The sequence below is a fragment of the Leptodactylus fuscus genome, chromosome 5 (assembly GCF_031893055.1).
Source record: "Leptodactylus fuscus isolate aLepFus1 chromosome 5, aLepFus1.hap2, whole genome shotgun sequence".
NCBI lineage: Eukaryota > Metazoa > Chordata > Amphibia > Anura > Leptodactylidae > Leptodactylus > Leptodactylus fuscus.
Window position 1 is genome coordinate 157,838,790 of NC_134269.1, and position 24,551 is coordinate 157,863,340.

The window sequence follows — 24,551 nt, forward strand, 5'->3', positions numbered from 1 at the left end:
GTTCTGTCGCAGCACTGGGGGCATCCCCAATGCTGCAAGAGAACGCTTTCCAGCGCTGCCTCCATCTTCGTGAGCGGCTTGTAACGTCTAGGCTTTGGGCAGAGCAGACTGCGCACGCCCACAGGCCACGAGAAAATGGCCGCTTACAATACTGTGCAAGCAGCCATTTTCTCGTAGCCTGTGGGCATGCGCAGTCTGCTCTGCCCAAGGCCTAAATGTTACAAGCCACCGCCGGAAGAAGAGGATGCTGATGACGAAGATGGAGGCGGCGGTGGAGAGAGTTCTCTTGCAGCATTGGGGACACCCCCAGTGCTGTTTGAGCGCTGGGGCCCACCCCCAGTCCTGCGAGAGAACTCATTTGCATACTGACAAGAACCGGGATTCCTACGGAACGGCGGCACGGAGAACACATCTAAAGGTAGGCGAAGAATAGCCTCTCTTAAGGCTATTCCGATGTGTTACTTATGAAAAAAAAAAAAAAAAGGGTTTGTGTGATCGGATCCCTGTGCTTTGTCCCACACGCAGTACAGTAACCCCATGTTGTCAAGTAACTGATCTGGATCTATGATAGGATCCCTATAAAGTGAGGGTCAACAGGACAAACAGCTTGCATTACATAAATTTGTATTTTTTTTTTATTTTTTTTTTTTTGGGGGGGGGGGGTCCGCTTTGATTAAACAGGAAAAAAAGTTATATGTACATACCTACACCTCCTTTTGAATCTTTATTTGAAGTAGATGCATCTGCAGGGAGACCAACATATACTCCTCCATAATTCCTCAAAGAAAATACATTAAACATAAAATACAGGTCTTCACTGATCAGAGTCATAAAAAGAACTGGAAATATAGGATTGATACTACACAAATTACCTGCGTTTGTCATCTGAGGAATCTTCTGACCTGTAAATCAGATAAGGAGTGTGACAATTTGTAGAGATTCTCACAACGCAGCAGAATGTTACCACATTTTCAGCAGCAGAAAGGACCATTCAAATCACTCAAAGATCAATGAACGTTTCATACTCAAAGACTTTACAAACTGACAATGGTCAGTGGTTTGGAAAAACAGTATGTGAACAGGTCTTTAGGATCTAGTAAAAAAAAAGGCAGAAGTCACTTCTCTATGACCATTGTGACTGCAGAGGTCAAACACTATTACAATATAAAGTACTATATTCATACCACATTTTCACATTAGAATATGGTGCATTTTGAAAGAAATAAAAATATAGTACTTGATCTGTAATCTTGTCCCCAAATGCGATAGAATTTGGTCAAAGAGTTGTCAAAGAGCTGGTGTTATATTTGGAGAGAATAGGGAGGCAGATGTACAAATATATGTACACCCGTTTCCTGACATATACTAAAATATGAAAGGGAGAGGGAAATTTGCCAGAATTCTGCAGTGCAGTGCTTGATGATAACGTCAAAGTACAGTCACAATTTGTGAGCTCAGATGCGGAAAAGGTGTATGACATTTTGCATTTTTTTCCTTCCTTTACTTTCTTCCTTTCCTTCCATAATGGCTCTTTCCACAGCGCTTTAAACAGAAAGTTCGCAATTTTCCTCCGTGGACTGTTACAATTATACCTATGGGGAAACCGCTGGTGTTTCCGTAGATATAATTGACATGCTGTGATTTACCGTAAAGTGGTCATGGAATTCCACTTTGCCTGTAATAAATACATTTTATTTCTATAGTGCCAACATATTCCAGAGCACTGTACAATTTATAGGGTTCAAATACAGACAGAGAGATAGATAAAGAAAGTCATTTCACACAATGGGACTGAGGGCCCTGCTCGCAAGAGCTTACAACCTATGGGGGGGGGAGAACGGGACACACAAAAGGTAGCAGGGGCGGCATTGCTTATACAGAGGTCAGAAAATTTTGTAATAGAGTTACTGACATTACACAAACAAAACTTTATGAGCAGTCACTAGTCGTGTCCTTTAACATGTGGATGGAGCTTGGACCTATAAAGTTAGCCTGAGATGGCATCATATTGTGGGGTAATATGGGAGTGGGGACAGAGGAGGGTTAAATTTTGGGGATTCTAATTACGGTACGGAAGGGTTTACATTAGAAATTGTGATGGGCCTGTCTGAATAGAGGTGTCTTTAGTTTGCGCTTGAAGCTGTAGAAATTAGGAGTTAATCTGATTGTCTGGGATAGAGCATTCCAGAGAAGAGGTGCAACTCGGGAGAAGTCTTGTATATGAGCGTGGGAGGTTCTGATAATAGAGGATGTAAGTGTTAGGTCATTGAGCGAACGGAGAACACGGGTTGAGCGGTAGAAAGAGATGAGGGAGGAAATGTATGGAGGTGCAGCATTATGGAGAGCCTTGTGGATGAGAGTGATAACTTTATATTTTATTCTATAATGAATAGGCAGCCAATGTAGCGACTGGCACAGACCTGAGGCATCGCTGTAGCGTCTAGCCTGATAGATGAGCCTGGCCGCTGCATTCAGAATAGATTGTAGAGGAGAGTTTAGTGAGGGGGAAGACCGATTAGTAAGGAGTTACAGTAGTCAGGGCGAGAATGAATCAGAGACAATAAGTGTCTTTAATGTATCTCTGGTAAGGACAGGGCATATTCTGGAGATGTTTTTGAGGTGGAGGTGACATGAGCGTGCAAGTGATTCAATATGAGGGGTGAAGGAAAGGTCTGACTCACACATCACCCCGAGGCAGCGGGCCTGCTGCCTAGGAGTTATAGTAAGGCCTGAGACTGCAATGTATACATCAGGGACAGACCTATTAGATGGTGGAAACAGTAGTAGTTCAGTCTTAGAGAGCTTTAGTTTCAGATAGAGCGAGGATATGATATTAGAAACAGCAGAAAGACAGTCACTGGTGTTCTGTATTAGTGCAGGGGTGATGTCACAGGAAGATGTGTATAATTGGGTGTCATCAGCATAAAGATGGCACTGGTATTGTAAAACTCTGCGATTTTTTTCCCCATGGCATTTGTCCCATGCTGCCCTTGCCTGCCACTGACTCCACTTTTCAAAATTGGGTAGGAAAGCAGTTATCTTATCTAGCAGATTGTATTACAGATAATTTGTGGGATTTGGGGGGGGGGGGGGCATGACAAATTTACGTTAAAAGTTGAACATTTTGTTACAAAGTCACTCTAAGGGGTAGCAATGTAATTACAAAATGGATGCAATGCAGGCTTCTTCAAAACTGACTATAAAAGGTTTCGCTCATGAAAAATTCTCCTCATGGTGTTTGGGCTAAATGTTATTACACACAGATATAGGTCCAGGAAAAGGGCAAAAATTCATAGTTCCAACAAGCATGACTATTTTATCAAATACCTTTTAGCACTTTAAGTTGAAAGTAAGAGTCAGATCTGACCTGGTGTTCTTAGATTACAGAACCATCAAGTTCTGAGTGTGTGTAGTATTACATTAGACTATTGCCAAGAAAATGCAGACCATTCTGCAGGCAACAGGTTATAGAGCAGATATATGGCAAGTGGGTGGTTTCTCTCAATGAGTGACATACAGAGTTGACCAGTCACTGAACATGACTTCCCACTGGAACCCTAGGCTCAGGAAAAGTCCAAGGGGGGAAAAGAAAAAAAAAAAAAATATGATATGGAGCAAAACAAAATAAATCTAGAAGCAATACGAAGAAATAAAATTAAAATACTCACATTTCAGTGCTGGAAACCTTGCACTCTAAAAAGTAAAAGAATGTTTTTTGTTAATTTTGTAAATGATTCCAGTAACATCTCACCTGTCCCAGCATGGTTCGGTCTTGCTGCGTCAATGTCTTTTTAATGTGGGAGAAAACATCAGAGTAGCAGGTCCAAGCCACGCTGGGATTCACTGGAGCACCAGGCACAGGTGAGTTTTTTTTTTTTTTTATTATTATTATTATTCATCACCTCCCCAGGCCTAATTTTAAATAAAAAAAACAAACATATATATATCCATATACCTCCCAAACCCCATCTGTATTAGTAGCCCTGACATCCACACTCTCTGAAGTAAACAGATTTGACACCTGACTCTTCTGCAGAAGGATCACTAGTCATGAGAAGCTTCTCCATCCTCTTGTGGGCCTCAGACAACAGCTGTCTGAGTGCAGCCTTATAAAGTCCCTTTGGAAATGGTTACAGCAAGTTCATATGGCAGATTTTGCATTGGCTCCACCATGCCAAGTCCACCATGGAAATCTTCCCACTAATTGGTAAAAAGACTTCCTTCTCCCATTCACTTCAATGCTAGATTCAGATGGAGTCGACTTGCGTGCAGGATTATCCCCCCCCCCCCTTCATTAGCTGATTTTATTTCAGCTATCAGGAAATAAAGTCTCTGCCTCCATTGAAATGAATAGGAGACAGAATTTCTGCAACAAATTCTGCTGCAAATGTTGTGTGAGCATACAGTTATAACCCCATAGCTATGTTGATAAGTTACAGGATGTAGCGTATAAGTATAAAGGAAGAAAGAAAAAAAAAAACTTGGCAAAAATTAGACAATACAGTTTTCCTAATATTAGATAACTAAGATTATTTCTTGATAAATTATTAACGGCACTCCAGCTACTGAAAAACAATAGCCTGGCAAGGACAAACCATAATCAATAGGGGAGTTAAAAGTCAAAGATAGTAAGTAAATAGCTGACACGACAGTACATCACCTGAACAGCCAACACCATGGGGACTGAGAGCCATGAAACAAAAAAAACCTCTCTAGGTAGAAAGTCCTGCAAGCTTTCAGGTTCACTTGTAACATGTAATACATTACATGGGTTTCTGATTACAAACTAGGCTCAAAGACTCAATTATGCGAGCATACCTATAAAGCTGTGTTCACACCTGTGTTAGCAGCTCTGTTAAAATCCATCATCGCCAAATGCAGAGTTGTCATATGGAGGGCTGTCACTTATTAACAGTTCTCAATGTATGACTGACAACTAGCTCTATATGCACAATGGGACCTCCTTCATAACTAGATGGCTGATTGACCAGTTGGAAAAGATTTTATCATTACTCATCAGCTTCTCCTGCAGACTAAATGGCATTTTCTATGGATTGCTAGAGAGATACCAACAAGTGTACAGCCAGACTGCTTGCTCTTAAAGGGATTTCCCAGGGCTTGTATTTATTTACTTTAAACTTTGGCTGGGGAGGGTGAACATGATAGCACCCATACTTGCCTGTGCCCCGTTTTTTCCACCAGTGATTATTAGTAACTAAGAAGTCCCCCTGGAAATTGTTACAGCAAGTTCATATGGCAGATTTTGCATTGCTCCACCATGCTAATTCCACCATGGAAATCTTCCCACTAATCGGCAAAAAGACTTCCTTCTCCTACTCACTTAAATGCTAGATTCAGATGGAATCGACTTGAATGCAGGATTATCCCCCCCCCCCTTCACTAGCTGATGTTATTTCAGCTATCAGGAAATAAAGTAACAAAGACTGTTCCATGTATCACCTTTGCTGAGGGCGAGAAGGCAGGACGTATGTTAGCGGTAGTCGTTGAATCATCATGTAGTAAAGGAGCTATGCTAAAAGAGTGGGGAGTTAAAGGGATACAATCATTGAATTCCTTTTTTGTCTGACTAACACGTAGGAATAGTCTTAAGAAAGGCTACTCTTCTCCTACCTTTAGAGGTCTTCTCCATGCCGTCATTCCGTAGAAATCCAGGTTCTCTTCGGTATGCAAATGAGTTCTGCCATACTGTGTAAGTGGTCATTTTCTTGTGGCCGCTGACCTACACAGTCGGCTCTGCCTGAGACCCGATGACATAGCCGACTGTGCATGCCTAGAAGACTGAATCCCAGGACGGAGGAAGACACGGAGAGGGCGTTCTAGAAGAGAGTCGTCACTGGAGATTTCTCTCGCAGCATTGGGGACGCCCCCAGTGCTGTTTGAGCGCTGGGGCCCGCCCCCAGTGTTGCAAGAGAACTCATTTGCACACTGAAGAAAACCCAGATTTTTACCGAATGGCGGTGCGGTGAAGACATCTAAAGGTAGGAGAATAGCCTTTTAGGCTATTCCTATGTGTTAGTCAGAAAAAAAGGATACCCAATGATAGGATCCCTTTAATACTAACATCCACTGAACTCCTAGGAGGGTAGGATAATTTTCTATACTAACCTTTACATATCCAAGACTTAGCTGGCAGACAAACTGGGGTTATCCATCATCTGCATCATTTTTTGGCCGCACTTTTCACAGGTGCTTTTTTAAAGAGGTCCTTTCATCAGATTGGGCACAGGCAGTTCTACATACTGCTGGAAATCAGACAGTGCACTATTGGCTTTCCCGATCTGTGCCCCGGGTAAAGCGCTATCTGTCCCGGTACCGTAACACTTTACAGTCAGAAGGGCGTTTGACAGTGTCAGGTACATCCTTCTCCACAGCAGCGCCTATCACGCTGTGTTATGCGAGCGGGGAGGAACGCCTCTTGCCTCTGCTCACAGTGCTCATCCATAGACGAGTATTATCATGAGGGGAGGGAGGTGTTCCTCCCCGGTCTCACAGTATAGCGCGATAGGTGCTGCTGTGGAGAAGGACGTTCCTGACAGTATCAGAAACGCCCTTCTGACTAAAGCATTACGGTACCGGGACAGATAGCGCTTTACCCGGGGCACAGATCGGAAGAGCCGATCGTGCACTGTCTGCTTTCCAGCAGTATATAGAACTGACTGTGCCCAATCTGATGAAAGGTCCTTTAAGACTCGTTTTACTGTGATGCTTATTTATGATATCGGAGTACCTCCCCGTTAAATGTTGTGCATGTGTTAGTTTAAATGCACCTTTTTTGGCCATGTTCACTTGGCGCCTTTTTTGTGCAAAAACATGCAAGTGTTGAAAAATTGCACAACTTTCAAATGCATTCTAACCCGATGGCTCTTTTACACTGCCCATGGACTGGAGTGCATTTGTGCCTCTTTAAAAATACACAAGCCATAAATACAGTGTAAAAAGGATCTCCATCTAAGCCGAGGCCCCTTTTCTTAACATGAAGCAGCAAAAAAAAAAATGGCGAGAGCAGCATTTCAGTGTGAAAGAGGCACAAAGGCTACATAAGGCATAGCACAGAAAGTTATGAAAAAAAAAAAAAAGAGCTTAATACCCCACTGACTCTTATGGGATCCCAGTGCCAGTACACTTTAATGGGGCTGCCAGACCTTGGACCCCCAGTGACCTGACACTTATTCCCTGTCCAACAAATAGGGGGCAAATCCGCAATGGCACTACCTCTAAGTGAGACACTACTTCTGAATCTACTAAAATTTTAATCAGGTCTTGTTCCTGCCAGGACATTTGCCTGGCTCAATGAACAACCTGGTTGCTGATACCCAAACCAAACAAAACTATTGACAGTGGAAACTCCTGGCTAAGCCTTTGGCCAATTGCTTTAATGCAGTGCTGCCAATGGTAATCCACAGAACAAGCAGGATTTATGCCAAACAATGTCAATCCTTGTGAATGGCCATCGGCCTGACGGTTTTGAATTTTTTCACCTGATGAAGGGCGAAGTGACACCCGAAACGCGTTGTGCCTTGTTCATATAATGAAGTCGTTGTTTTAGCCATACATCTGAGTGCGGGTCCTCAATCACTGGAACATCCAACTTTTGGTCCAGTTTCGGTCCTATCTTCTATCACCATTTATGTCTGCAATGGGTATAGAGGCTCAGCTGGATGCAAGTACTGGACCAGCGCCGCACCTCCCATGAGGCAACCTGAAGCGACCGCTTCAGGCGGCACTTTGCCAGGGCCCCAGGGAGGGCGGCATTTTTACTTACGTAAGCCAGTCCAGGACAAACTGTCCTGGACTGGCTTAGCACAGAGCGGTGGATTAGTGAGGCCGCTGAAGCAGCGCTGCTCCAGTGGCCTCCCCTCAAGCTCAGGCAGAGAGCAGGTCCTCTCCGTGCCTGCTCTCTACCTGCGAACACCGCTAAGCCCTGCCCCTTCACACCGCCACACCCCCTTCACTTCGCCCCCTCCTCCCGGCAGCGGGTGGCGGCTTTCTGTCGTTCGCCTCGGGCGGCGAAAGGGGCAGGTTCACCCCTGTACTCGATTAGTCAGGCACCAGTAGTATTTGTGGTGCTGCCTGTGCAGTCGGGCACTTTCCCTTTTAGAGGCATATATTTACTCTGGAGAGGATATATTACCCTGTACAAGCATTATTACACCTTTGCTGGCAGCAATCAAAAGACACCAAAGAAGTTTAACCATCCCTAGTGTCTTGAAGATGACCCATCATTCCCCATTGCAGCTACTTACGCTACAGTACACACACACACACACACGACAAGTAACTAGACTGGCAGAAAACACCACAAGGTCAAGTTGATTTTTAACCACAGTCCCTGCTTTTAGTTTTTATTTTAACCCCTGGACAACCACTCATTATGAATGAAACTAAAGCCATACCATGACCTCTTAAAAAGGGAATTTTTTTTAAATCCAAGTATCCGTTTTTTGAGTTTTTCTATTTTCACATATCCCAAAACATTTTTTTGATGGGAATTATGGTATGTTCACACGACTGAAACCTTTTCCATCGTGTGGCTTTTTTGCGTGGTTAGCCAATTGCTATTGGCACAGCGCAATAGCATTATACATAGGCAGCTCCCTCTCTCCCTGTAGATGCCGCAGGCGCTATTGTTTGCGGTAAATAAGAGGCATAACAGCCAGGATCAACAATTTTCTGCAAGTACATAGCTGGGCACACATGTAGAATACGGTCCATTAGTCTAAACATCTGTTACTAAGATATAAATTTTATATGTGTTTAATTTATCAGTATTCACTTTCTGCATTACTCTCCTACATCTCATCTTTATCTGAGATTTTTGTATGTTTTTCTTGTATTATATTATCTATGCTGTTGTAACACCGAATTTCCCCATGGTAGGGTTATTAAAGGATTATCTTATCTTAGTCCCAGGGTAGATGATCGCTTTTCTTCTAAAGTTAATTAGCAGTACCAATGCAATATTTCTGCATATTCCTATAAAATATATAAACTGCAAGAACCAGAGTGAAAATCCATGCGAGTCAAAGTAAATGGCTGTCTGTACAGTTAGCGATTTGCACAAGCATCTCTTCCTTGAATAGGAGCAGGGCTGCTTCTAGCCTTAGGCCCCTTGCAGATGACTGTGACCAGTGTGCTAGCCATGTATTTCACGGATAGCACACTGGCCCATTAATTTCTATGGGCCTGTACACGACCAAAAAAATTGTATAAAAACTGTATAAAATGGACAGCATTGTGTGTAGTTTGTATCTGGACCTTTGTACCCCCTTCTCTCCCAGTTGTATGACTGGTCTGCTTGTATTAGTGTTTGCTATTCCGGCTATTAAAAAAATTTTTCATCCCATTTTTTCCTCTGTCAATGTCCCACTGCTGGTTATACCATATGCTGAGGAGAGCTTTTACTCACATTCATCTCAAAAAGTAGCATGTGAGGAAACCCAAATCAATACACCATGAGACACTGTGCAAACCATAGAGGTTGCCATCTTAATGGAACGATAAACTGTATCCACATAATACATGGGCTTGGCATTTCCATTTCCTGTACCATCAATAGGACCCCATGTGTAGCTTTTACACCCACTTCAGAATAACGCATTTTAAAGAAACATTTGAGGCAATACACTAGATATAATAAGGTCACCCTGTCCCAGCATAGGAGTAAATGCCCAACCACGTCCATTGAAGCCAAATTATAACAGTTTATTTAGGCCAGCTGTTTTGTATACATCTATAGTCATGTGATGTAAACTAAGATTTTCTTATACATACAGTAGTGCTTCATAAAACCACAATTCCCTCGAGTGTCAAAGGTTGAGAGATCATACGGTATACCTCAAAGGAATGGGAAATATAAAGGAAGCACTAAGGTTATGTTCACATGGTGGAAAGTGAAGAGGAGTTACTCTTTTTCCACCACAGGATAGTCATGATGAAGCGCTGGTGCGGCTTTCCGCTGTGGATTAGACCCAGGTGAATAGGGCTATTCAGCAGGGAAGCCTGAACCAGAGAATCCTCAGAAAGGTCTAGCAGGACACTTATCTTTTCAGCGTACTGCTGCGATCTCTGCCTCCTATTGAAAACAATGGAAGGCAGGCTCTGCAGAACGTTCTGTGGATTCTAGGGCGAAATCCGCAGGAAATTCCTAGACATGACACATATACTTCTCTATTCAGCTATATCCAAATTTCTACTGTCAAATGCCTCAGAAAGCTTTAGTTTTTCAACAACCTGTAGTCATAGTCTTCAACTGAAGAGCAGCAGAGCAAAGTGTACAACAACCACTTGAGGACAAGGCCATGTTTAATATAGCACTAAGAGCACACGCTTACATTCAACTTCAGACTTCCATCTGTCCTAGGCTATGTTAATTAAAAATGAGCATGCCTATGGATCATACTTACCCCTAAGATAGACTGTGGGCCTATCGTGGGTCCAGGAGAGGCAAGTTTAGTGTTGAGTCCCATCTGAATGAGGTTGCCTTGTGGCAAATGGGCTTTTACAAGGTTGATCAATTATGTATACGAAAACCACAAATTTATATTTATAGATACCAACTAATAGTAGTAAATTCATATGTTTATAGAGCCAGTAGCAGCAAAGCATTTTCAGCATTTGGAGGTGCTGTAAATTTTGTGCAATTTATAATACACACACAAATGCACTTTCTTCAAAACTAAGCCCTACTCCAAAAATAAGCGCCAGTTACCATCAGCGCCTCCAGCACTAGTTATGTCACTTGAAGTCAAGACGACGTAAAATAGGCATACCGTAGCTCTCAAATGACCTGGACAAGTACTTTGCTACCTCCTGGTAGCCTTCCACAGCAGGGCAAAATCCCCTCACCCGCTGCCCCCTCCAGAGTCCCCTTCCTGCCTCCGCCTCCCAAGTGCCACCTCCTGCCCCCCCAGGTGTACTAGGCTGTGGGCTTGGCCATCTGTGACCAGGGTCAGATGCCACCCCTGCTCGCTCCCACATATGCAGCCACTCCACTACAGAACCTCCCCCTTACCATAAATCAGAACGTAAAGGAAATTAGAGGGCACGATGCCACTGCCACACAGTATTTAGAGAGAGCACCAGTGAGTTTGTTTAGACTAGAGATGAGCGAGTAGTATTCGATCGAATACTACGGTATTCGAAATACTCTTGATCGAGTACCATTCGCTATTCGAATGGAAAAGTTTGATGCAGAACCAGCATTGATTGGCCGAATGCTATACAGTCGGCCATTCAACGCTGGTTCTTCTCCTACCTTTGGAAGGCTTCTCCGTGCAGCTTCCCCGCAGCGTCTTCCGGCTCTGAATTCACTCTGCCAGGCATCGAGCCTGGGCAGAGCCGACTGCGCATGTCCACTTGTAGTGCCGGCATGCACAGTCGGCTTCGCCCAGGCCCGATGCCTGGCAGAGTGAATTCAGAGCCGGAAGATGCCGCGGGGACGCTGCAAGGAGAAGACTTCTCGGAGGATCCAGCCCGACCCTCACTTGTAGACTTGGTAAGTGTAATTTGATCGAACGTTGCCTACCCCTGAAACGAGCATTTTCCCCCATAGACTATAATAGGGTTCGATATTCGATTCGAGTAGTCAAATATTGAGGGGCTACTCGAAACGAATCTCGAACATTTTACTGTTCGCTCATCTCTATTTAAGACCCATTGACACTACACCATCATTTGTTCCTAACCATTTTGCAAGATTCGTCCAGAGCAAATCTGTACAATAAGACCCTTTTCCATATATATATATATATATATATATATATATATATATATATATATATAAAAATGACCCAGTCTTATTTTTGGAGAAACATGGGTGAGTGTGTCAATCTTTTTCATTAGGTCCTTAGTGTTCTCAACACATTTCCTATTACAGAACATATACCATTACAAGAGAAATGGCAATTAGAAAAATCATTACCAATGAATTATCAGTCTAGATGTATAAACAAACATTATGTTTGCCATTACATACTGTGCAGACAATGGCAAGAGCTGACAGAACAAGCTGTTTATGTCTAATGGACATATTGTTTGCAGAGTCGCCCTTTTATAACATTTGCAACCATGACCTATATTCTGCGGGGACAAAAGTGCACTTTAAGTTAGCTGAAACCGCTCTTATGAACAAAACTCGTAACCACTCATTTTCAGGCTACATTATAAATCCTGCTATGCAATTGCCACTTTTTTGTTCTGCGCTTGACAACCTCTAACATTCACTTGGACCATGTTTACTAGGAACAAATGGATTTTTATTTTACATTTGTTTTATCTAGTTATTTATCTTGGCTTTTACACCGTTGCATCAACAAATACATGTTTTTTTTTTATCATCAATAAAAACAATGAAAAGGCTCTGAATAGTCTTTTAGTCTCTTCTTGTACATCTAAAGTAGTGACAGAGCTTGTCCAACTCACAAACACTAAATTACAGGGAGATAAACAAAACTCCTCGCCAACCTTCCAATGCAAAGTCCATACATCTATCAAAGTTACTAAAAATCTGGCACATGAGATGACAATCTTTTTATGTGTAATCACGTTTTATTGAAAGTTTATATGGAACAGAAGGAATACAAAACATAAGACACAGGAAAGAGCGTAAACACCATTCACTAGTCCATAAACAAGAGATGACAATCTTTTTGATCTGTTTGTATAGCTGTAGTGCAGTATAAGTGTTGGCCTATGCAACTATGGGGTTATGCCTTTGAAGGATGCAGTCAGTGGCGGACTACCTGCCAAAAGATGATCAGCCACGTTACACATTTTTGGTTGAGGGTTGGTCAAAAACCCATCACATAAAAGCAGCTGTCTAACAAAATTGGGGGGAGGGTGGCGGCATTAGAGGATTAGTGTAATTTATAATGGTATGGGCATCATCATAAAACCAGATGAAGCCTCCACAGTGAACACACAATGCTCTACTGCATGTACAGTAATATGTATGCTGAACGGAAGATTGTACAAGCAAAAATGTTGCAATTCAGCGAATACATGCCTGAAAAACCCTTTGGGCTAGCATTAACCTACTAATGGCCGAAAGATCGCCAGCACACATAGTTGTACTATCAGTGTCCTTCACATCAATATCAAAGGGAGTCTATCAGCAGGAAAAAATTAATCTCAAACAAATGTCAGTACTTTGTAGGGTGTCTTCTATACTTTACAAATATGCCTCTTATTCTGCATTGCTGCCCCATTTTCATGAGTCAGTTTTTCTTTTATTCTTATGCAAGTTGACTAAAAATGGCTTGACGCTAGGTTCACACCTGCGTTCAGCTGTCCGTTCTGTGGTTTCCCTCTTCTGCATGCCAGAAGACGGAAACCACAGACCGGGTCCGGCGGTGAGCGTTTTATGCTCTCCGCCGCGAAACCGTTTTTTTTTTAATCCGGACATAGAGTACTGCATGTCCGACTGTGTCCGGATTATAAAACCCGGTTTCGCAGCGGAGAGCATGAAACGCTCACCGCCGCACAGCTTTCTCACCCATTCAAATGAATGGGTGAGAGAGACTCCTGCAGGTTTCCGTCTCCTGCTCTGTTTTATGCAGGAAACGGAAACCTGAAGTACGGAGTGCCGGGCACAGATGTGAACGAGCCCTTAGGCTATGGTCCCACGTAGCGAGCTGCAGCCAAAAAGGGTAACGTTTTCCTTCACAGACTTCCTGCTTCAATTATACCTATATGGACAACACTAGCATTTTCATAGGTATAATTGACACGTGACTTGCAATTTTACAAATGCTTGCGTTTTCATAACGTTTCTGCTGCAGATTTTTTTCTGCAGTGCGTGGATGGGATTAGCAACAATCCCATCCACTTTGCAGGTACTGTAAAATTCTGTGGTTTTTTTGCCACGGAGTTTCGCTAAGTGAGGTCCCCGCCTTAGGGGGTCCATCTTCTCCTGCTGGGGCTTCACTCTCTGCTCCAATGTCGGCCCACTGACAGTCTAGCTGGGCTGTGAGGAACGTCCTCTCCCCAACAATACTCATCCATAGCTCTGAACTGTCAGTGGGACCGACTGTCAGGAACGCCCTTCTGACAATGGTCAGGGGATAATCGTACACATCAGGGAGAGTGTGTGCCTACATAGGCAGTACTGAGACTTACAAGTCATTCCTGCTCCGCTAGGGATTCTGGGTAAAAAGTATGCAAATATATTCTCCAGGATGTAATTAGGAGAACAGTGCACTCTGTACGCCGCCCTCTAGAGGGCAGCATCCTTAACATCATGCATGACTCAGTTAAAAAGTCTAATATCATGATGCGGATTTAATTGCCAAATTAGTATTTCTATTCCAAAAGGAACAGATTCCCAGCTATGGACAGCGCTGTTTAAGCCTATTGGGCCATCCTCAGCATAGTGTAGGGATACTGATTTGGCAGATTGAGAGACTATAGACCAGGGGAGATATATATATATATATATATATATATATATATATATATATATATATATATATATATATATAATTACCTTCTGACAATGGGCAGAGATCAGTGACTGCACCAATATCTGCAGCCCCGGGGCACATAATGAGAGTCAATACGCACTGAATTCAACTGTTGGCTTTCTAGTGGTCTATAAACCACATGTGCAAGATATCATAAAAGGTTCTCTTTAACCCCTTCCCGCCGATGGCATTTTTTGATTTTTGTTTTTCGTTTGACTCCCCTCCTAAACCCCATAACTTTTTTTTTTTATTTCTCCGCTCCGAGAGGCATATGAGGTCTTAATCTTTGCGGGACAAATTTTTCCTCGTGATGCCGCAATTAATTATTCTGTATAATGTACTGGGAAGCTGGAGAGAAAAAAAAAAAAAAAAAAAATCAGAATGGGGTGGATCTGAAGAAAATGCATTTCTGTGACTATTACGGGCTTCGGGTTTACGGCGTTCACTGTGCAGCCAAAATGACATGTCCCCTGTATTCTGTGTTTCGTTTCGATTCCGGGGATACCAAATTTATACGGTTTTATTTACAGTTTAACCCCTTAAAAAAAAAAAAAATCCAAAACTGTTAATTTTTCTAAAAGTCACCATATTCTGACAGTCGTAACTTTTTTATACGTCCATGTACGGGGGATGTATAGGGCGTCTTTTTTTGCGGGGCCGGGTGTACTTTTTAGTTCTACCATTTTCGGGAAATGCTATTGCTTTGATCACTTTTTAACAATCAAAAACTGTGAAAAAACGGTGGTTTGGCACTTTTGACTATTATTCCCGCTACAACGTCTACCATACAGGAACAATATTTTTATAGATTTGTAGAGCGGGCGATTTCGAACACGGGGATACCTAACATTTATGCGTTTCACAGTATTTACTTTTATATGTGTTCTAGGGAAAGGGGGGTGATTTGAATTTAATAAAAAAAAAATTCACTTTTTTTTTTTTGCATTTATTAGACCCCCTAGGGGTCTTGAACCCCAGGGGGTCTGATCACTAATGCAATGCACTACAATGCTAATGCACTGCAATGCATTGCAAAAATAAAAAAAAAAAATAAAAAAAAAATCATCATTTCTTTTGCAGGCTGCATAGACCAGCCTGCAAAAGAAAGAGGCTGCAGACTGGAAACATGACGTCGGCCCTGGAGCGTGCAATCACCGGCAAAATGGCGGCGCCCATACGCCGCCGGGAAAATCGCGCCACCGGTGCCTTTGATCGAGGCGCCAGAGGGGTTAATGCCTCTGATCAGTCCAGGGACCGATCGGAGGCATTAGCGCTGGCTGTCTACTGTGTAACACAGTAGACTCCCGGGCGGCCGCCATAGTTAAACACCCGACATGCGCCGTACTAGTACGGTGGATGTCAGGATAGGGTTAAAGGGGCTCTATCATTGGGAAAAAGTCATTTTTAACTAAGCACATTCTTGCATAGGCATTAGAAAGGCTATTCCACACCTACCTTTTGTATGCAAAGTGCCTCAGTGGCTTTTGAATAAGTCAGTTTTTAATTCATATGCTAATTAGCTTCCAGCCAGCACAGGAAGTTCCCAGCAGCACTCATCTCTGATATTATCTCCTATCTGTGTTTGCAAACAGGAAACCAGCAGCAGTCTGTGCTGTACACATACATAGGAAACAATAGCAAAGAGGGTGCATGATCAGACTTCCAAGGTGCACCGAGAGGCTAATTAGCATATGTATAAAAACGGGCTAATTCAAAAACCACTGAGGCAATTTACATACAAAAGGTAGGTGTGGAATAGCCTTTCTAAATGCTATGCAAGTATGTGCTTAGTTAAAAATGACTTTTCCCAATGATAGAGCACCTTTAAGTAAGATCTCACAATATGTCACCATCTGCAGTTAGGAGAGGTTACATAGAAGAGTTTTACAGGTGTAATACTTAATAGGTTTAACCTGCAAAATGTAGAAAAACTGCAACAAAACCAATGAATACAGCTTGAAGTGCACCAACTCTGACTGCCTGGATACACTCTAAATAGCAAGGCAGCCTGTCCTGCTCACAGTTATATTAAATTACCTCAATAATGTCTTATATTTAGTGCGTTGCGTAATATAGATGTTGAGTTGCCCAAGTTCGCCGTTTATGCATGGAAGAGTTATAGAGATGGCTTCCACGCATGGGTAGGCAGAGCACTTTATAAACTCTTGTAGCAAGACCCAGAGTCTAATAATTTCACAGCTATAAACCTTTACCTATCTGCATGCAGAGTTTTGCAAACCATCAAACATTTATATCTGGGTGCAGTATTTATTTTTTTATCTGCGAGTTATATATAAAAACCTGTGTATACCAGTGTAAGCTTAGCACTATGTATGGCCTCGATTAAATGCATTAACATTGCATTTCAAGTCTGAATATACACTGGGGTTTGAGGTCTTAGGTTAGATCCAGAGCGGCGTTTTTCAGCTATTCCCCACTGTCATCAGCTCCAGTTTTTTTCTTCAAAATCTATTACAACTCCACAGTGGATTATTGTAAAGCGGAAGCAGTACAGCCTCCAGCAGAGAACAATTAACCCCTCGTGCAGCACGAAGACGCACCCTGAATTCAAATAGGGATGACCACCAGTACTGACAGCAAGGGAGAAAAAAAAAAATTGTGGAAAAGCTCAACCCAGAGCTGAGCTCTTCTACTGTTGTGGGGAAGGCAGCTGGCGACTGAGCTAGAGAACATCAAAGTCCAAGCCTGCGCGCTAGTAAATCTTGGATGTGCTTACTACAGCCTATGTAAGGATGAAAAGAAAAGCACCCAGAGGAAGTTGTTCTGGTTCTGCAGAACACCTACAGAGATAATAAAACTGCAATTGAGTAATTGTATGCATATTTTATATACATTAGAGGACAAATTTCTCAAATTCGCAGAGCTGTTTTTTTTTTTCCCAGCAGACAGACACCAAGGCAGAACTTCATAGCAAAGAATCCTTCAGACAGAACTTAGCGTAAGGTCTGATAAAAGTCTTTACCCATCAGCAGTTTCTCACTAATAGAGGCTGTGAAGTTCACTCAAAGACTGCCATGGCCTATACTTCTGATATACCAGAGAATACAGATACCCCTTTTCTTTGTCCAGCTGGGCTTAAAGGGTTTGCCCAAGATAAAACCATCCTTCCACACTAAGCTAAACACTCTGCCCACCTAACTTCCAACTTACTTTATCAAAAATGTATATTTACCTAGATTGCAGAGTGGTCATTTGACCACCCCAGGCACCTTATGCCTCTTATCTGCCTCCGGTTTATTTTAAAGGAAAAGCAGTGGCAGATTTTTATTTCAGGTAGCTAAAGAAGACCTTATGGCCTATTTTCAGGCAGTATCAGCGCTGAAAACCCTATACAATGTCAGGCAGATGGAAAATCTGCATGAAAATCTGACCCATTTTTTGTAAAAGCCAAGAGTGAAATCAAAAGGAATGGAAGTACACTTCTCAACATTGAAATTGGAAACACAGAGAAGGACAAGCTGTAGAGTAATCCGAATAGAGCAAGTAGCCAATGTCACCAAGATCTACAAATGACCAAATTTTCACTGAGCTCCAATCTGTGACGTGTGGGAGGGGCATATAAACCAGAATGAAAACAGCATTTTTATAGCCACAAAGCGTCAAAAAGTGGATCAAGTGGTGTGGAATTACTGAACAGGAGATATTACATAATGTGCCACTTGTCACACACAGCGGGACAGAATCATTTAACACCTTGGTTTCTCTCTCCAGCAGATCACTATTAGACCAAGATATCAGCACTGTTCAGCCTTGTGTGTACCAGTTGTTGGGAGGACAACGACAAAGTAAAATGACATCAAATGGTTGCAAAGGTGAAACCACTGCACTGATATTGCTTGTATGGAAGTGACAAGAATGATGCGTAGCGACCCATTCTGCACTGCAAGTGAAATTAGAACTTACATCCAAAACGTAGGGCAGAAAACAGCGTTGATGATGTGTGCAAGACACTGAGGTATGAGAAGTTTGAACCGAGACCACCACTGTCAAAGGCTATCCTCTTTAGCGAGGAGCCCTGCTTTTGTCTTAGATGCAATATTAGCCAGAGCCTGGTCTGAAGACCACGTGGACAATACTATAAAGAGGCCTTCACAAGCAAGTGTCACACCAATCCTTCTCCTGGTGTTATGGCATATTGTATGGTAACCTGACCATTCTGGTGGACAACACCAAGGCCCGTTTTGCTCATACTACTGAACAGCCTCCGTACCTGCAGTCCATTAACAGAGGGTTCCATCTGCATAGATTTGTACAGTGGTGGCGTCAACAACAACCACACACACTCATTATTATTGAAAGTTGCATTTCAGTATGTTATACAATACACACCTCTACGCCTAAATACATTGCATTAAGTCTCTGGAGTCTGTATTAGTGCATGGCTTGGTTCTTGGTACCAGTGGCTTTCATAATAAACAGTTCTGCAGTTGTCCTGGTATGAACCCTCAGTACCAAAATACTGGTTACTGCATGAGTGAAAATGACATTGTTCATCTGTCATTATCACTATTAACTAGCATTGATCTTCTGACTGTACTGGATGAATACTGCTCTAAGCAAAACTTCTATTAGAAGCATATGTGGACATCTACAGAGAGAAGGGAAGCATTCCTAAAATAGATCGAAATGAAAACTAAAGCAAAAATCCAAATATCGATTGGAAGCTATTTCCATGAACCATAAATCAACTCAATCTGCCATGACAACATGATATTCCACAACAAATATGGCAATATTTCTTCAATGAGGGATCAATAAGACTTTATATATAAGCTATCTATATATAGTCTGTGCACATATGAATCCAGCAAAGAGAAGGATGGAGTCTAACGCCATAAACTACTAGTAAATCACTGAGTCCTGTGACTCCTGTCATTTACCATCTAACATAGCAATAAAAGCTCTTTAGCTGCACTTTATGGCACATAATCTGAAGAGGATCTCTAGGCAGAAGCCTACCTAGGTGTGACACAAAAGTCCTACCTTCTGCCCAACGCCGATACATAATATACTATAATGTAAAGATCTCATGGTGCCTCTTAAGTAGGTGCACCCGCTGATGGGAGAGTACGGGTGACTTGTTTTTGGAGAATCTCCATTAGTGACAATAAATGAAACTTGTTTCCCGCAAGGTGCATTTCTAACATAAGGGTGTTATATACCATAATAGGGTATATAACAGGGTAATATATACCATGAAGGTGTGACCGAGATATGCACATCAGTTGCTAAAATAAGGGCTCCTGAAGAAACATAATTACATATAGTTGATGAGGTTGGATAAAGACATTAGCCCAACCTATAACCCTACAATCACTTTACCTTTGGGAGGCTAAGATAGCTTTTTATGCCATCCAACGTTCTGTAAAGTACCAAAAAATTGGATATCAGTTTATAACTGGAATATAAATATATTAATATAAATATTACAATAGCCCTACAGAAAGTGGTCCCACTAATAAGTTGATTAGGTTTCTATATGCTTTCCAGCTGTTTGTCAATGTCCCTTGCACATGAAGTTAGAGAATTCTAGTCATCGCCGATTTTCTGACACATCTTGTAATGCTCCACATAACTTGATGATGAATGACCTCACATTCTTATGTACCCTAGTTTCCTCTTTTAGCCCATCGTTGCAGGTGTGTACCTCAAATTTGTACTAACTTACCAAACAGTAACCAACGGTACAGAAATATTTAGCGTCTCTTTTGGGTTATGTTCACATGTGGTTAAGATTTTACTACACCTCATCTACATGCAGCAGGAAAAAAACCTAAATATACAATGGAAACATTTCAGGTGTAAATTTTTTACGCTGGGTCCACACCAGCCCTTGTATTATGCACTTTTCCCTTTTTGGGGTGGAAACCAGTTTAGTCTGAGGTCCACGGGTTTCCCCCAATTTTTTTTTTTTTTTAATGCGAATTAGGTTTCCATTTGGGAAGTCCCCAAGCAGACCCCAAAGAAAATCCCAATCTAGCCTAAGTCTCTGTTGCATCAAGTAGGCTGCAGATTTACATTGCATAGAGAGAACGCTGCAGCAAAAACTGCAGAATATGGGAATTCTATATAGTGTACACACTGATGAAGAATATTTCACAACAAAGCGAAAAAGTTTGCATTGTCCTGTACATAAGATACTTAGATGACAAGGTGACTTCTGTGTATAACTTCCTATACTATACTGTGTCTAAGATATGCTCACATGAAAAAAAAAAATAATTACAAAGACACATTTAGGGGTTTGCCAGTGATCTGAATCTGAGGCAGAGCCTGGGGTTTATGCTGCAGGCTGGCACCCTGATTAGACTCATTCAATGGAGCTAGTCAGGAAGGTCACCTGCCCAGGTTTCAGCAGCAATACCAGGGCAGGATATGTTTTTTAGATCAATGAAAAGACACATAGGAAAAATGTATGTACATGGATCACTGATGTGCAATGTATCATCAGAACATTCCTGGACACAGCTGATCCCTCAATAACCACAGGGGTTTGGTGGAGAAATCATAAAAATTAACCCTGATTTGGGATCCACTAAAGCAACTGGCATCAATGTAAAGCCCAAACCCCACAGCTCATCCCACTACCCTACATGACCTAATAGAGCAGCCCTAGTAAGACAGCAGCATCTAATAGTACAGAAGGTCATGCAGTCACCTGGCCGAGCTCTGTAAGTACTTTACCGAGCAGTGGGACGAATGCCCCCTGGTCACAGCCCTTACACCGGGACATGTCCCACAGCTTTCTACCACACCGTTCTATATATATGTGCTATGTCAGGGGCTGCATATGGCGAGCTGCTCACTAGCCGGGTATATAAAAGTGCCCTATGCCACAGCTGGCTGCGCTACTCCCAAAGGAAAGCTCTACCAAGTGGCAATGTCCTCCCATGGCAGCCCTATGTCAGGCTAATGCCTCCTTACCTCCCACAGCTGACGAACGCCCGCAGCCCATGCTGTCGGCTACACAGGAGAGCGCACGGTCAGGTTGCTGTCACGGGTACAGCTGGGCAGCAGGGAGCGGGGCTGGCGGATACTACAAGAGGGGCGGAGACAGCCCAAACACCGAGCGCACAGGCAGCGGAGAGCAGACTGAAGTACAGGGAGCAGGACGCGGCTGTAGCCCACATGGCATCTCACAGCTGTCCAATCACAGCCCGGCATACAACACTTCCTTCACTTCCATTGGTTCAACGCAAAGGGCGGGAATCTAAATGAGAGCAGCGCTCCCTGCAAGTTACTGCCCGTGCACTGCTAGGGGAGTCCCATGTGTATTCATAGGTGCAAAAATAAAATGAAGCCACTTTCTAAAGACATCCCTAGATTTTCTGTATATGTTTACACCTGTGTCCCCAATGGTTACAAACTGCAGAGATAATCTTTCTGTTATGTGATCCTGCAGTCGCACTCCCTTCCGCCTATCAAGTTAGGCTATGTTCACACAGATGAATGTTTTATAGCTAAAAAAAAATCACTTTGAGGAATTTGAAGCAGAATTTTCCTGCATGAATATTTGTACTGCAAATTCAGCACCTGCTAGGTGGTATATTTCCACCTCCCATTCACGTCAATGGGAGTTGTCAGGTGGACTTAGCCTGAAGATCAAGTATGTCGCTAGAAAAACAGGCCAAAATCAGGAGTGGATTGAGCAAAAGGGAGATTATTAATGGTTCCTATATATTCCCCATTCCGTTTGTAGCCACTCCTAGGTTTATTTCCAAAAACTGCAGCAAAATCTGCAACCAAAAGTAGCATTTCCTCAACCTAGGGCCTCAGGCGGGATTTGAAGAACATTTTAAACTGCAATCTGCCTCAGATTCAGTGCTAAATTCCCTTTGGAGTTGTACAAAAAAAAACAGCTTGTAAAAGTCAATGTACTGTTTAGTTATAAGAAGTCATTTTACTGAAAAAAAACCCCATTATATAGAAAAGTCTAGCATAAATTTCCTAAATCTCCTTGTAGAAGCCACAGCCAAAAAACGCTGCAGCTATAAATGACATGCTGAGAGTTACAAGAATGCAAGCCTTTTTTGAAATTACACCATTTCCGCTGCAGATTTTTTTCTGCAATGCATGGATTGGATTATCCAGAATCCCATTCACTTTGCAAGTAATGAAAAATACAGTGTTGTGCTGCAGCGTTTCCACAACATGGGGCCCTGAGTTCAGGCTGAGGCCCCATGTTGTAAAGCTTTCTTTGAAGCAGACTTTGCTGCATTTTTTGGGGGGTCCAAGAATGGCTACAGAAGGATTGGGAAATATATATGGGGCAGAACAGTGTGACTCAGTGGTTAGCAATGCAGCCTTGCAGTGCTGGAGTCCTGGGTTCAAATCCTGCCAAGGACATTTGCAAAGAGTTTGTTTGTTCTCCCACGTTTGCATGGGTTTCCTCTGGGTATTCTGGTTTCCTCCCACACCCCAAAGACATACTGATAGGGAATGTAGATTGTGAGGCCTATAATGGGACAGTGACTGACAACATCTGTTAAGTGCTGCAAAATATGATGGCACTATAAAAGTAAGCTAAATAAAATAATAATAAATAGAATACTCTTCTGCTCAATCCACTAAAGAAAAGAGTCAAAAGAATATGTCCACGACTTAAAGGGATTGTCCAGTAAATAAATGTTATTGTTTGTATAATGAAAGGTTATATAATTTTCCAATATATTTATTGATTCTATTCCTCACAGTTTTCTAGATCTCTGCTTGCTTCTAGTGGATAAAGTGAGTGTGCATCAGGGTTCAGCGCATCTCTGATGCAGTAGAGCTGAGTGTGCAGCAGGGTTCACATCTCCGGTGTAGCAGTGCTGGCCGTGTGCTCAGCTCGGTTGCATCTCCGGTGTAGCCGAGCTGAGCGCATGGCCAGCACTGCTAGATCTCGGCATAGGAATGCATTGACCAGCGTTGATTGGCCGAATGCCATACAGAGTACAGCATTCGGCCAATCAACGCTGGTTAAGCTGGAGGAGGCAAAGTCTAAGATCAGTCCACAGCAGTCTCCATTCTGGTCCGATCTTAGACTCCGCCTCCTCACAGACGAGCCTCTGGCAGAACCAGCGTTGATTGGCCGAATGCTGTACTCTGTATGGCGTTCGGCCAATCAACGCTGGTCAATGCATTCCTATGGGAAAAAGTCAGCTCCCGCATATCACAAGCTGACAGGGATCCCGACATAATACAGTGACTTGGGCATGTTAGATGCCCCCAGGCATGCTTCCCCTGCTGTCCCAGTTGCATTCCAGGGTGTTGGCATAATTTCCTGGGGTGTCATAGTGGACTTGATGATCCTCCTGAGTCGAATAGTGGTTCACCCTAAACAAGTATTTATTCCCCATAGACTATAATGGGGTTCGATGTTCGATCGAACAGTCGAGTATTTAGCGGCTACTTCAAACATTTCACTGTTTGCTCATCTCTAGTTATTGCAAACTAGATACCATTTGTATGTTAATCACTTCAGTCGTTTTTGAATGCTAATTAGCCTCCATCGTGCATCCAGAAGTTTCAGCAAGCACTCTCTACTGTGTGTGAGAGCAGGGAAGGCTGATGAGCCATCAGCAGCAGCATCCTCCCTGGTCTCACACACACAGCAGAGTGTGCTCACTGAGACTTCTGGGTGCACAATGGAGGCTAATTACCATATGAATAAAAACGGGCTCATTCAAAAACAACTAAGGCGATTAACATACAAAAGGTATGTGTGGAATAGCCTTTCTAAAGGCTATGCAAGTATGTGTTTAGTTAAAAATGAGTTTTCACAATGATAGGGCCCCTTTAAGATATGGCATAAGATTAAAATCTTTGAGGGTTTAACCTTGGGCCCCTACATTCCCACAGTACAATAGACATTCCTGAGTGGCCCTTCTGGCTACCAGCTCTGCAGGGATCTGTAACACAGCTCCATTCCAGTGAATGAGGATGTGGCGCACTGTAGTATCCTGTACAGTGTGCACTCCTGCACTCATTCATTGTGATGATCAGCAGGGGTTACTAAACTTGGCTCTTCACATTCAGGAAGTGATGGCGTATTCTTGTGACATGCAGAAA

The 24,551-nt window shown here is 42.7% G+C and overlaps 1 long non-coding RNA gene across 1 annotated transcript; it reads right to left on the bottom strand.

Moving 5' to 3' along the window:
* Nucleotides 1-864: 864 nt before the first annotated feature.
* LOC142203639 (uncharacterized) lies at nt 865-21,546 on the bottom strand. The gene is made up of 3 exons (XR_012716118.1): nt 21,426-21,546; nt 3,669-3,693; nt 865-902 (listed from the first exon to the last, which is right to left on the bottom strand). It is a non-coding gene; the product is annotated as an uncharacterized LOC142203639 (long non-coding RNA).
* Between the last annotated feature and the right edge of the window lie 3,005 nt (nt 21,547-24,551).